General features: G+C 31.2%; 1 protein-coding gene across 5 annotated transcripts in view; it reads right to left on the bottom strand.

The window, feature by feature from the left end:
- Positions 1-15000, bottom strand: part of LOC137641609 (extracellular serine/threonine protein CG31145-like) — a 745874-nt gene that overhangs the window by 704541 nt on the left and 26333 nt on the right. Inside the window, exon 1 of one of the 5 annotated variants that reach the window (XM_068374334.1) lies at positions 5885-6022. The exons of 2 other annotated variants lie outside the window; for them this stretch is intronic. The gene's annotated coding sequence lies outside the window, so the exon portion shown is untranslated. Of the gene's footprint in view, positions 1-5884; positions 6023-15000 lie in introns of those variants that run through there. 2 more of the 5 variants (XM_068374332.1, XM_068374335.1) reach the window with 2 other exon arrangements.

Here is a 15000-nt window from a genome sequence, read left to right on the forward strand (position 1 = left end):
ACTGTCTGGCTAATCAAAGGACCCAATTAGTATTTGGCTGTAGTATCTCAACGGGTGGCTAGTGCTGATACAAGAATTCCGTTATTACTTTTTGACCAACCCTTGTCATTTAAAATTAAACATTTCATAGGTTACTTCACCGTTTAACAAGATAATATATATCTCTCCTATACAATAAAGCGCAAGTGTATGGTTATATATATATATATATATATATATATATATATATATATATATATATATATATATATATATATATATAGTTATTTCCGGTCAGGCTGATCTTTTCCCTGTCCTTCAGATAGGGGGTAGAGGGAGTAGTCATACCGTAGTAAGTGGAGGGTGCATATGCGTATGTGTGTATATCTATCTAAGCCTTTAGCAGTCATTTTCGACTAACGTACACTATATATATATATATATATATATATATATATATATATATATATATATATATATATGTATATATATATATATATATATATATATATATATATGTATATATATATATATATATATATATATATATACACACACGTACATAATTCGTGCTTTCCCAAAGATATACTGTACTCATCTAAAAAACAGAGCAATTATAGGCGTAAACAACGAAACAAAGAACAAAATGCGGAGAGGCTTTTTGAAAGACGTCCTGGGGAAAAATAAGGCTTAAGCTGACCCAATCACATCCGGCCCTCTAGATCTACCCTTAACGCAACCCTGAAGTAGGGAAGGACTCCCCTGAGGGACGTTCGAGGGAAGATGCCCTCCCGCCTAAGGGCGGCGTCCGGTGGAGTGCACCCCCCTGGGGGGGGGCATCCGGCAAAGCATCCCCTTCCTCCTCCTGAGGGGTTGTCTCTGGATTCAATGATTCCAGTGGTGAAATTGCCAATAAAAGCTGACAGAAGGGTTTTGTGACCAGTTGGGGTTTATGTACAGCCAACAAAAGAGAATAGGCACAGGGAACTCAAAAGGAGAGATAAAGGTTTTTGGAGAATGGGAAGAGCTGTTCCTGTCCTCGGAGCCCACAAAAAGGAATTACTAGAGATGGACAATTTTGCCACTCCCTCTCTCTACAGGCTGCTTTCAGGGACAAGAACCCATGCTGGCATAAGGTCACCTTTATCTGACGACAGCAATATGTTTCTATATCTTTCTCTAAAAGAGAAATCACTTTTGATAAAATAATGTGATAAAAATTAAATGAAGAAAATACAACGTAATTCCAACAAGAACAAAATTTATCTTAGTATATAAACAAAACTGAAGTCATTAAAAATTCCGAAATAAATTTTTTCGATCTTCAATTCATATATGATAAAAAAATATGAAATTGTATATCTATAAAGGAAAATTTTATAATAAATAATAGAAAGAGGAAAAAAAGAGAATATTTCATCATTAAATAAATCCTTCTAAAATATAATTCAAAAGATATAAATCCCTAGCAACCTTACACATAATAACACCAGTCCACATAAAACATAAGACCAAGTTAAGAACTTTAATCCAGAATTCTTAATTTCTCTGTCTTCTAACAAATTAATCAGCTTCTCTTGACGGTGTAAGTTTACCTTCTATCTCAAACCCCACCCCTTTAAAAAAAAAGATACAGCGTCATATTTCATTTTGTAATCAAGTTAGTCAAATAATGAGAAAACTCGCAAACTTGCTCCTCATTAATTATCACACGCGTTTCTCAGAAGATCTGCATCATACAAAAACAATGAGGGAAATAGGGACAGACAGACTTTTACCCATATTTGTTAAATATCAATGAAAACTTTTTTCTTATGGAGGAAAAAAAGTGAGAAAGAGGATGCCCAATGCGAGGTTAACCTAGTAAAATGTTTTAGGAAGACGTTTTCTTCTTTGGAAACATCATACTCACCTTTTGAAAACGGCATGTTAAGCTACTTAAGAAACAGTAGGGAAGGTGGAAAATTCCAAATCTTAATAGTTTAAATACAGTGAAAATCTGACAGACCAAACTAGTTGACCATCGAGGTCGCGAATTATGTGATTGCAGCAATTAGTAACAGTAATGAGTAACTTTCATTGTCATTCAGCATTCCGTTAACGTTTCTTTTTTCATGATAATGTTCCATTTTCGTAGCTGAATATTTCCATGCTTGATCTCTGTTCCAAATGCTCTTCTAAAAATCTGATTTCACAGAAAATCAAAATTGCAATGACAGTAAACCAAGCCGTGCTTAGTCTACCTTAAACCATTTACATCCGTTGTTGTCTACATTTTTCCCCTCAACATATTACTTGGAAATTTGGTCAAATTAGAGGATCAAGACGACATGCTCTGACCCTGGAGACGTCATGTATCCTTCCTAAGACCAGGACGACGTTATCTTAAACACTGAAGGCTTATAGTTGGACCAATAATGAGAGAGAATAGCCTAAGCTGGGCGACAATTGTCTAAACGTATTCATTAACCGTAAACTATAGTAGTTACACAAAAAAAATCAAATACACAGGTACACATTACGTCTCATTATTCAAACATAATGGTGATATGGGCATAAATAAAAAGAAATATTTGTTAAGTAAGTAAGTTTGTAATATCAAATCAATCAATTAATTTTACTGTACATAGATGAATTTTATCTTATTCCCCATCCCCCTTTTCCCCTCAGCTGGCCCCCTCCTTTCCCTCACCTCCTCTTCTGGCACATGAAAATCCAATTCTAATTGCCTGGCTTGATAAATGTGATTAGTTCTATTAATTAAGTCCCTATCAATCCACTCCGACCATTAGCTTCATCCTAAAGTCAAGTACATCTTTTGAAGTTGAGCATGTCACGAATACGTTAATGAGATAGTAAATGAATAAATATGTTAAATGGTTTCATGAGAAACTAAAATATATTCATAAAAGATGTATTAAACGTATCTGCATGAATCTAATTTGCATGCACACACATTATATATAAAGGTTTCGAGGGAAAGCAGAATATACTTATTAAAGATGAATTAAACGTAATAATGAGTGAATAATGTACACACACACACACACACACACATATATATATATATACATATATATATATATATATATATATATATATATATATATATATATATATATATACACATAGATGTGTATATGTTTACCAAATCCAGGATAAAATCTGCATATATAAAAATAACTCGAAAATATTTCTTTACGATTCCATCCTAAACTCGTTTGGATTACGTCTCTAAAAGAAACTTGATCTAGGTGCATAAACCTATCTATCTTCAAAACAGACAAAGACGCCTGCAAATACTGGGAGCAGAAATTTTCGCTACTACACAGACATTTAAAATGGAAAAAAAATTCCTAATATGTGTTTCCTCTATATATCTTTTCCCTATAAAGTAAAACGACTTACAAAAAGAAAAAAATAATAATAATAATAATAATAATTCAATATTAATATATTACTCAAGAAACTATCGCGTCAGGAAATTAACATATAAATAAGAGGAAAGGACAATAATATTCCGTGCATTTGTTTGTTTTTCCGCTATATATCTAACTGTCTGAATCAGAAAATAAATCCAAACTTCTAACTTTGTTGACACCTTCCTTGGAAATTTTGAGCCAAATAGCCTACCATAGAAAGACAAAAGTCACACATATTCTTACTTTCTAATTATGGCTCCATTCTTATAACCATCACTTCTCTTTCATTTTGCAACAGCAAAAAAAAAAAAAAAAAAAAAAAAAAAAAAAAAAAAAAAAAAAAAAAAAAAAAAAAAAAAAAAAAAAACACCAATCATGGATTACCTGGAACAAGATTTTTTAAAAACTGACAAAAACGAGCCTGAGTAACATTTCCTCAAGAATTTGTTGGCATATAAAACGTAACTGACAATATAACCTTATTTACCTTTCCGAACATTTAGAAAATATAAACTCACTTAATCTTCCTGAAAATATTAAATTCTCAAACGAGATTGACTAACACTTGTCAAGAATTTGTTAGCATAAATAACGTAACAGACAACATGGCCATATTTACCTTTCCAAACATTTTGAAAATATAAACTCACTTAATCTCCCTGAAAATATTAAATTCTCAAACGAGCTTGAGTAAACACTTCCTCAAGAATTTGTTAGCATAAATAACGAAACAGACAACATAACCATATTTACCTTTTCAAACATTTAGAAAATATAAGCCCACTTAATCTCCCTGAAAATATTAAAATTCTCTCATTTGGACAAGGATAACCTTAGCAGTTGCGATTCCAGCTTTCAAAACTGAATAATCAAATTCTATAATTCAAACGAATATATTTCTAAAGTGTCAGTAATATTCATATTGAATTAGATTCTCAGCAGAGCACCATAATTATTCCCTTGGATGAAATAATAATAATAATAATACTAATAATAATAATAATAATAATAATAATAATAATAATATTTTCTATCATTATGATTATTAAGTAAGTTACACGACTAACTGCGACTGGATGATGATGATGAAAATATTGATTAATACCTATGTTATTGTTATTGTCATTATCTTAAGCACAAAAACACCAACGCCAACTCCCTGAATAATAACATCATATTACTTAGCTATGTGCTGATTTAATGAACCTTATCCACCAAGTGTGAAATTCTGCTCATGGCAGCATCCACAGGCTAGAGACGTGATGAGACACTTCACGGTCAGGGGGAAACATCCAATTATTATTAGATTTACCATCATTAACACTATTCAATATTACAACACATAAAAGCCGGTTACTGTTTTAATATATATGTTGATTTTACTTTTCTAATTTCTAGTTATTTTCTAATCAAAATTCATCGGTAATATTATGTTTATCTTTAAGATACATACATATGAAATATATTCGTGCATATGTATAAAGTAAATACACACAAAACGACTTACTCTCACACATACACACGCAAACACACTATATGTGTATATATATATATATATATATATATATATATATATATATATACATATATATGTATATATATATGTATATATATATATATATATATACATATATACATTATATATATATACATATATATATATATATGTATGTATATATATACATATATATATATATATATATATATATATATATATATATATATATGCACAAAAGTTATTTTTGTCAGAGTGTAGGGAACAGAAGAGTTGTGGAAAAAATAGCCAATCAATTAAAATAACTCCCAGCCAAGTGACTACGACAAAGCAAAAAGTCAGTACTTTGGGCGAACTAAGATATCCAAATACTAGAGAGCATGGCAAAATTTTTACCTATTATGTATGCTTTAATCCTTAAAAATTGATTAAACAAAACAGCTTACCTTATATTGCAATAACTAAAGATGAAAAAATACAATAGTGCCCATATGACTTACCTGAAACGGAAATGAAAACGAGAATTAATCAATAATCAAATGTAAAAAAATATGCATAACTCACGATGTAAAACAAAAATCACTACAATATATTTTCGAATATACTTGCTCATTTAATGTTAGAATTATGAAATAACAGAAAAATCAGTCCTATATAATTCTGCCTTATCAAAAATCATGTCTTTCCAAATGACAGTAGAGAAATACTATAAAAATTTTATTACTATTAGTAACGATTAAGGAATTCTTCTGCCCCGTCATCTGGCTGAGTAAAAGAATGGTAAAGAGCATATATATAAAATAAGCAATAAGGTAAAAGTAAAATGGTACTTTCTTTTCACCTGATTTACAATGTACAACTGATATAGAATAAGATCCCGTTGATATATTTAAGATAAAGTTAGGAATGTAATCAATTTACGTCATTTATCATATGTAAAATAAGAATGAACGAACACTTCATCAATTGAATTCACTGGTAATCCTACCTTCTTTACAGATATAAATATGTCAGACGTTAAGAAGTAAACAGCCGAAAACCTTTTTCAGTACCTCTCACACTGACTGCGATTGGGATCCTGCCAGATCGAGTTTAAACACCAAAGTGTTCACTGTTCGCTCTGCTTGACACGAGCGTATTTTAGTCATAGGTGGCGCTGTTTGAACTGTGTTCATAACATCAGACTAAAACCAAGGTCAGGATAAATGTGTTAATCGACAATAGAGACTCGTGACTCATTAGGTGTTATTTAGTGGACCAAATATTTAAAATCAGTAAGGCAATTACATAAAATCATTAAATTACTTTATTTGCTAATATTCATAATCTATATACAGTGCATGCATACATATTCAGTATTACACTTAAAGAGTGCGTATGGATAAAAATAGTATTAATATCAGCAGTAACAAGACTAAGAACATCTTTTCGCGCACATCACTGAAGTGTACAGTATATCAAACCTTTTGGAAAAATATATTGTTGCAATTACTGTCATCGTACAAAAGGATTCTACCCAATTACATATATATATATATATATATATATATATATATATATATATATATATATATATATATTCTTATGCATATAGTCGAACAAAATTAGATATTTTTGCTTAGAATTGGCTTCTTTCATTTAATACTCCCTGTAATTCACTCACACAACAAAAAATTAAGAAAAGAGAAAGCAATTCTGACACCAGAAGTCTTGAAACGAAATTTACTAGTAGTTATTATTGCTTAGCAAATGAAGATGAAATAAGATACTCTCGAGTGAAAAATACACAAGCGGAGGGAAGAGATATATTATATAGTGAAAAAACTAATAAAGGACACTTTGGCTAAACAAAGGAAGAAAATTCTAAGATTTGTCACAATATCTACTAGTGCTAAAAAGAGACAAGAAATAACTCCAGTTAAACTTTGCCAATCTAAAGTTTGTTAAAACTTATATTCAAGGAAACTATAATAAACGTCTTTTTTTTATTTCTTAGATAAAATACACAAGACTTAAATGAAAACAATAAATCGCTGTTTTAAAGTGGCATAAATGAAGGTCTGATTGATTTCATGAGTATATGCAAATAATGTGACTTTCTAATGATGAAAATGGGAATAGAAATCATGAATCCATCAGAATCCAAAAATCGCTAACACTTTTATGTTGCAAAAAGTGATATTCTAAATCTCGAGTCGTCATTGTACTCGTCACACATCGCAGAATTCCTTTGGGAGTCCCTATATATATATATATATATATATATATATATATATATATATATATATATATATATATATATATATATATATATATATATATATATATATATATATATATATTTATATATATATATATATATATATATATATATATATATATAAAACACCATGTTATAAAATGGACGCTCACTTCAACCTTAAAGGAAATTTCTATGGCTACGACAGAGAATATTGAAAAGTACCTGGGATAATTTCCCTATGAGAACCTCTGAAAATTACATATCTTAGTACATTATTATACAAAACACTTTACTCTTTAAATAGAAGTGAATTTGGTTTAATGATGTGGATTAATTTGAACAGCAAATGTCAGACGAAATTGGTCTATGTAAAATTACTTTATTTGAAATTTGAAGAGACTTCTATAAAACAGTTTACTCACAATAACCTTTATAATGTGATAAGAAACACTATTTAAAAGTCTATTGATAAACATCATATCAAAATGGTCTTCCAACAGAATAAGACGGTCTTTCAAAAAATGGAACCGTGATCAACCTGAAAAAAATTCTCAGACTACGAATTTCATACTGACGAAAACAAAAAATTCTAAGACTACGAATTTCATACTGACGAAAACAAAAAATTCTAAGACTACGAATTTCATACTGACGAAAACAACTTTACATACTCTACTAAGGCACAAAAAAATGATCTGATGAAAAAGACAAATTTGCTATACAGATGATGATGAACTTATTCCGAAGAAAAAAAAAATATTCTGATTAAAGTTATACAAGGGACGTTATGTTTTTATAAACGGAAGCGCGACCAAACAGTGTGACTGTTGTTGAAGGTGATTGCGAATACAAAAACATTCATGTTCCGGATGCCTTCGTGAATAAGAATTAATCGCCAAGATATGACGTCCCCTTAGACGTCAGAGGATATTTGCTATTAGATCCAGTATCCAGAGTCCATGATGAGTACCAGAAATGCAAACAGACACAGAAAGTCCTTTGATGTAAGTAAATACATACATACAAAAATATGTATGTATATATATATATATATATATATATATATATATACATACAGTATATATATATATATATATATATATATATATATATACATACAGTATATATATATATATATATATATATATATATATATATATATATACATATACATACACTTTCTTAAGAAAGATATACTGTACAGTATGTAAGTGTATGTATATAATTGTGGTGATATGGTTTATCTTTGTTTCAAAAGTTTCAAATGATTTGGGTAGTACCGTATATATACTGTACATTAAACTGATAATTTGAAAGCTTTATATATATATATATATATATATATATATATATGTATATATATATACATACATACATATATTCACACATATATATATTTTATATATATATACATATATATAAATATATATATATATATATATATATAGAGAGAGAGAGAGAGAGAGAGAGAGAGAGAGAGAGAGAGAGAGAGAGAGAGAGAGAGAGAGAGAGAGAGAGAGAGAGAGAGAGAGAGAGAGATATTGAACATAAAACATAAACTGATATAACTAGAATATGATGGAACAGAATCCCTTTAATACTTCTCAAGAGTTTTGCAGCCGAGAGCAATCGCACTCTTAAATCACCAATTATTCATATTTGTATTGACGCAAAATCATAGGAGAAGTCAGTAAATTATATATAGGCCTAAGCTTGAAAAAAAAAACTTTTCATTATACAAGTCTTTCGATAAATTTGTTTTCTACTCCTAAACATATCCCTTACCTTTGATTTCTTTTCTACGTCCCCATCAAGTCCTCCATTATATTATAATCTCCAATTTCCAGGCATTGCCTACGACCACACTTCCCCCTTCCCTTTGTAACTCCTTAACAAGCTAAGAAAAATGCGTACCAAGAGAGAATATGAACTGTAATTCAAAATAACCTAAAAGCCCACCGAATAAATTACTTTATGGTGAAAACATAAAACATAATGCAAAATGAATTTACAGCTAAGTAAAAATATCCTGACAGAGAGAGAGAGAATAAGGAATATCTAGAGAATATATAACAAAAACTACTAAAATAATGGCAATAAGCATAACAGCAATCAGAGAGAGAGAGAGAGAGAGAGAGAGAGAGAGAGAGAGAGAGAGAGAGAGAGAGAGAGAGAGAGCATTATCTGTAATTACCAGTGCATTACCGGACTACAAACGGGCTACACTGACGTGTCCTGAAGTGCTATGTACCCACGTAAATGAGTCCTGTGCCCTTTATACCTAACCGCTCATAGCCACTTTTAGTGACCGTCAGACAATACAAGAACAAAATGAGACATGAGAAAAAGAAGTAGAAATATAATTATCTCTTTCGTATATGCATCTTTACTCATATCTTTTTGTTTGGCATGCAAAAAAAAAAAAAAAATATGCAATCAAAAATGAGAAGGGTGTGATTAGCATAAGAAACACATATATAAATAACTGCATAAAAAACACAATAGATGAGCTATATTTTAATTAATTTCCTTCATACCTAATAAATATTTCATAAGTAATTCCGAATGGAAATTGGTTTTTAAAGCATTCAGTCTACTGGTAAATACTTGTTCTTTTTGCCTTCTTTGACTTTCCCTTTTTTCAGTTTTGCATATTGCGGCCTTTTCGTATAATCTGAATGATAAAGAAATAACTAACCTATGAAGTGCAGTACTTCTTTTCTACGTAAAAAGTAGTGGCTTTTGAATGAAAAATACAAAGCAGGAGCTTTACAAGAGCGTGTCGAAAATTCTACTTTTTCTATCTATTGTATTTCTTTTATCTTTTACAACCCTTTAAATATATGTTTCTTGGTAACACTTGTGTTTAAAAAATATAAAAATAGGAAAATAAACTGGTGAATACCTACCTAATACTTATTGGCTAAAATTGGTTTATGACAAACAAGGCCATCTGTAAAAACCCCAAACGTGGAATCATCATTATTTGTGAAAAGTTGTTTTTCCCAATTGCCAAATGGCAATAGAATCGTGTGGAACAAAATTATCACGGAAATCATTACAGTAGCCTAAGCTTAATTATATTTTGTTCTTCCAACCCGGATATAATTCACACAACTAATTTCACGAAGCAACTAAACGTGCCTGGGTAAAATAATCATACCTTAATTTCTTCAACGGCGATTACCTTGCCGTACAATGTCACCTGCAGACCCCCAGGCGGTGAATTAACAGTTTGTGAAACCTTGCTTTTTACAAATATCGATTGATAAAGTAGTGATAGAGAGGTAGATAGTCTGACGAAACAGAATTATAACAAATTATTGCTGAGGCCTCAGCCTAAATATCTTGTGTTCTCCCCACCTGGATATCATTAATATCATCAATTTAACAAAGCAACTAACATATACCTGAGTCAAATAACTAACTGGTTTATTTACGAATTTGCGTCAGACCTAATACGGTTATGGGAGTTTCTAACAACCAGCTTTTTAAAATTACATTTTCTATCATCTAGCATTTCGGTATGTCGTCGAGAGGGGAAACTGACATATAGAAAAAAGAAGAAGAAGGGGTTAATTACTGCACACTGTGATTGTTCGGTGGCTACTTTCACTTGGAAGGGTATACAACTCTTCAGCTATGGTAAGCAGCTGTTCTAGGAGAAAGGCACAGCTAAAACAAACCACTGACTTTAGGGTAATGTTGTAACCTCAGTACCAAGGTCTTCCACAGTCTAGGGTTTGAGTTCCCTTGTAAGTTCTCTTGCTTGTGGGTACACTCAGGCACATTCTTCTTTTCAATTCCTTATTACCTTTCCTCACTAGGCTATTTTCCGTGTTTGAGCCATTGGGCTTATAGCATCCTGCTTTTCTAACTAGGGTTGTAGCTTAGATAATAATAATAATAATAATAATAATAATAATAATAATAATAATAATAATAATAATAATAATAATAATAATAATGGATTATGAAGCCCACTCTCGTTTATGGAAATAAAATGTATATTTAAATGTGTATACAAAAATGATGTAAGGTGAATATTCAGATGAGTTTCTCTGGCGCAAAGGTTATTATAGGCATCACGATGCTTTGGAAATGTAGGAAAAACAGGATAAGACATTTTAGGAAAAATAAAAATTGCATAATTGGCAAGTGTTGGAAGGAGAGGGAAACCTAGAGCGTGTTGCATAGTTACAGAAGGATACTAGGACGCGGGGTTTAAAAATACTTGGAAGAAATAGTGTGACTGCAATATAGAAATGTTGCAGTGTTTACAATTAGATGTCTGAAACAAGGGCCTCATGATTAATATGGGTAAAGGCAGCACTAAAATTACGGCCAACCGTACAAACTTTCTGACCATCATCAAAGGATGTTTGTACAACGTTGGAAATTGCATTATTTTCGCGTAAGCCTTGGGAATACCATGCTCTAAGGCATTAGCAAGATCCTAATTGTAAATTAAGAAATGATTACCTTTAGCATAAAAATTTTGAAGCTTTGCCATAAGATGTTCAATAATATTTACCTAATTGAGTAACTTTACCAATTCTTCAAGTACAAACAGAACCTTTTCTACCAAAGTTGCGAAAATAGCAGACGAATCAGGAGCTAAGAAATAAGCTGTCTATACAAAAGAAACGGGGGGGGGGGGGAGGGGGCCGGTCCATTCGGTATAATCCTCCATACGCATCAATGTCCAGTAAAAAATATTTTAATTTTACGGAACTGAAAAGCTGAACTAATTACTTTACCTTCAGGATATCAATAATGAGAATTGATTTTCTCATTACCTTGCTTATGTCAAAGTGGCAGAGTGACAGAGAAATTTGATATAAATAAAGGAGGAATGGTTAAGTCTACACCACAGAGGGCAGAATTAATGGAAGCCCACCATTATGATCTGGGTTTGTACCAGAAAAAGGTTTCTTTTCAATTGAAGCATACAATCCCTCACCAATAGCTCTCTCTCTCTCTCTCTCTCTCTCTCTCTCTCTCTCTCTCTCATTTGCTAAATGTTTACAATACAGGCAGAAAATATACTGGTCATTAGCCTATATGAGTGTGTCCAATATGTAAGACTAAAACCTCTTCTACAATTTGCAATTAAGTATATATCAAGAAATTGGGTTCACGATTCAGTAATTCCAAAAACATTTGACCAAGTCAAATTTAATCTATCAATTTTCCAAGGATGATAATTCCTCTGTTACTGCAAATAAGCACATCTACAATCAGCATTGCATTGAGTTTTGTTCTTGATTCGAGATCTTAAAATACAAGAAGGAATGTTTTTATAAGTTTTGATGACCGGATTTTCTTTTAGGAACAGGCTAAACCCCTTTATAAAATTGTAACTAATTTAAATGCAAATAATTCAAAACGTCATTCAAGTCTGCTAATGATTCTATATACAGTATATCTTACAAGAATATGATAAATTACGGACAGGCTGTTCAGTCTTAGTTACCAATGAAACCAGGGAGTAATAACCTTGCTTGTTGTAACACCTGTGAAATCGGTGTATAATATATCCAAGCAATTGCCAGACTTGTGAGTAACCTCGCTTATGATTAACTCACAACCTGAATAAGAAGCAAAGGCAAAAGCGCTTCAGCCATGGTGATCACAAGAAAATTCAAATTTAACCACTCCTTATGGTGCACATTAAAATCCCAAGCGAGCCTAAAAGAGGCCTTTATATCATCTCGTATCTCACTCAGTGGTAAGAAGACAATCGAAGATAGAAGGAACGAAAATGAAGGTTGTTATGCCTATCACAAATCTCTTAATCTGAATTTCATAAAATCCATATTCATAGTAGGACTTGTACGCAGGGTACTTGGGAGAACTGCACACCTGTGCACTGTCTAAAATATGAACACCCAGTTCGTGTGAATTAAAAATCAAATTGAGGTAAAAAGTAAATAAGTTTATGCACAAGTGTATTTCAAATACATATTCATCACACTGCTTCTCCTGTTATTTTGATATAATTAATGTCTAATAACTTAGTAATTAGAGGACCTAAATATGATTTTCAGTCGTGTACGTTATAGCTAATTCCTATTATTAGGCAACACCCATCGAAACACAAGCACGCATGAACACAAATGCATACATATATACTATACTATACATGCACACACACAGATATATATATATATATATATATATACACATATATATATATGTATGTGTGTATATATATATATATGCATATGTATGCATATATATATATATATATATATATTGTTAATACATAAATGTGGGTTGCAGATCATATATCTTGTAGCTTTCATTGAAAGAAAGACGACTTTATTTTAACTATTTTAACTGTAAGTGTTCTTTACTTCGAGGCTGGAAGTTTTTAAAAAAGATAAGAGACAGCTATCTTGAAATCCTTTCCTTTATTTTTCTTTCCATTACAGCGAGCTTTCGGACTGTACTCGGTCCAATATCATGCTAGGCTATAACCTTGAAACATTTCACGCCAAAATGTTATATAGGCCTACATAAAATAACAATAGAACTGCTCGTAAAAAATGGTACAATTCTCAAGTAAAATACTATCAGAATACAAGAGAGTTGTTGGCTAGTGTCAAAGGTAAAAAGATTAACTAAATCAAGTGGGTGTTTAACAAAACATGCGAAATATGTACACATGCATAAATACTTGAATCTTTCGTGAAATATATAGCTTTTGAATCGTCAAGATATAAGTTAACATACATGTAAAATTAGAAGTGAGAATTGACAAAATATATATTAGCAGCTAATAAAAAGGCATATAACTCTGTGTTTTACACTATTTTAGAAATCCATCACAGCTTTCTCCTTGACAATTCAAAAGCTTCGTATCTTTGATAAAGATAGCTTCAGTGATTATCAGCTAACCAAATGAATTACTCATACCCCATATAAAAACCTTCTCTCTCTCTCTCTCTCTCTCTCTCTCTCTCTCTCTCTCTCTCTCTCTCTCTCTCTCTAAGATGTTTTTTGCTGATCTTGTTTACGCATGGAAGTCAACGATGTGATTTTTAAGGAGCCATATCAAATTCGTCGCGTACGATGACACCTGTATTTTTTCAGTATGTGGAACAACTTGTGTAATAGAAGCATTTCACTTCAATGGAGGTCCCCATACAAGTTCTGTTGCTACTTCCCTTTCTGATCAAGCTTATTTTAGTAGTGATCAAATTACCTCCTACCTTTTATTGTCGATCACCTATCCACGTACTGACCACACTCAAGGTTCAGTTTCAATAAATCATTAACTACCGTTAGCTAGGTCCAGATTACAAATAAAACGTTTATAAACATTAAAAACACATAAAATATAAAGTCAGGTTCATTAACCCGAACCTCTAAGTATCATCATGTTTAGAAAGATAATAGTTCAAGAGGATAAGTTTCATACAGGCATAGAAAGCATATTTTCATATTAGAGCAAAATAATTATAAGATTCAACCTAAGCTAATGTAAAAATATTTATATTAATATTGTTACCTAAATACTCATATGAACATATTCACATTAAGTGCCAATGACTACATATCAAAATTAAAATATTAGTAAACCAATTATTCAATAACATTTTCATGCATACACGATTTAAATAAGTGTAGAATCATCATATATTGAACATTTAACATCAACACGATAAAGCTTAGGAAATGAATAAACATTCCTAAACATTTCCACATTTACATATAACAAGTTTAAAACGTCAAAAACTGAATAATGTATTCTGAGGTAATACAACTGTATAATGATGCTTATTACCTTAGCAATGCTATCATCATGTCTAGATATAACACGAGAAAAAGGAAGGCGTAAGGAAAATAAGAGGGCT

This window comes from Palaemon carinicauda, chromosome 5 (genome assembly GCF_036898095.1).
Source record: "Palaemon carinicauda isolate YSFRI2023 chromosome 5, ASM3689809v2, whole genome shotgun sequence".
NCBI classification, from domain to species: domain Eukaryota; kingdom Metazoa; phylum Arthropoda; class Malacostraca; order Decapoda; family Palaemonidae; genus Palaemon; species Palaemon carinicauda.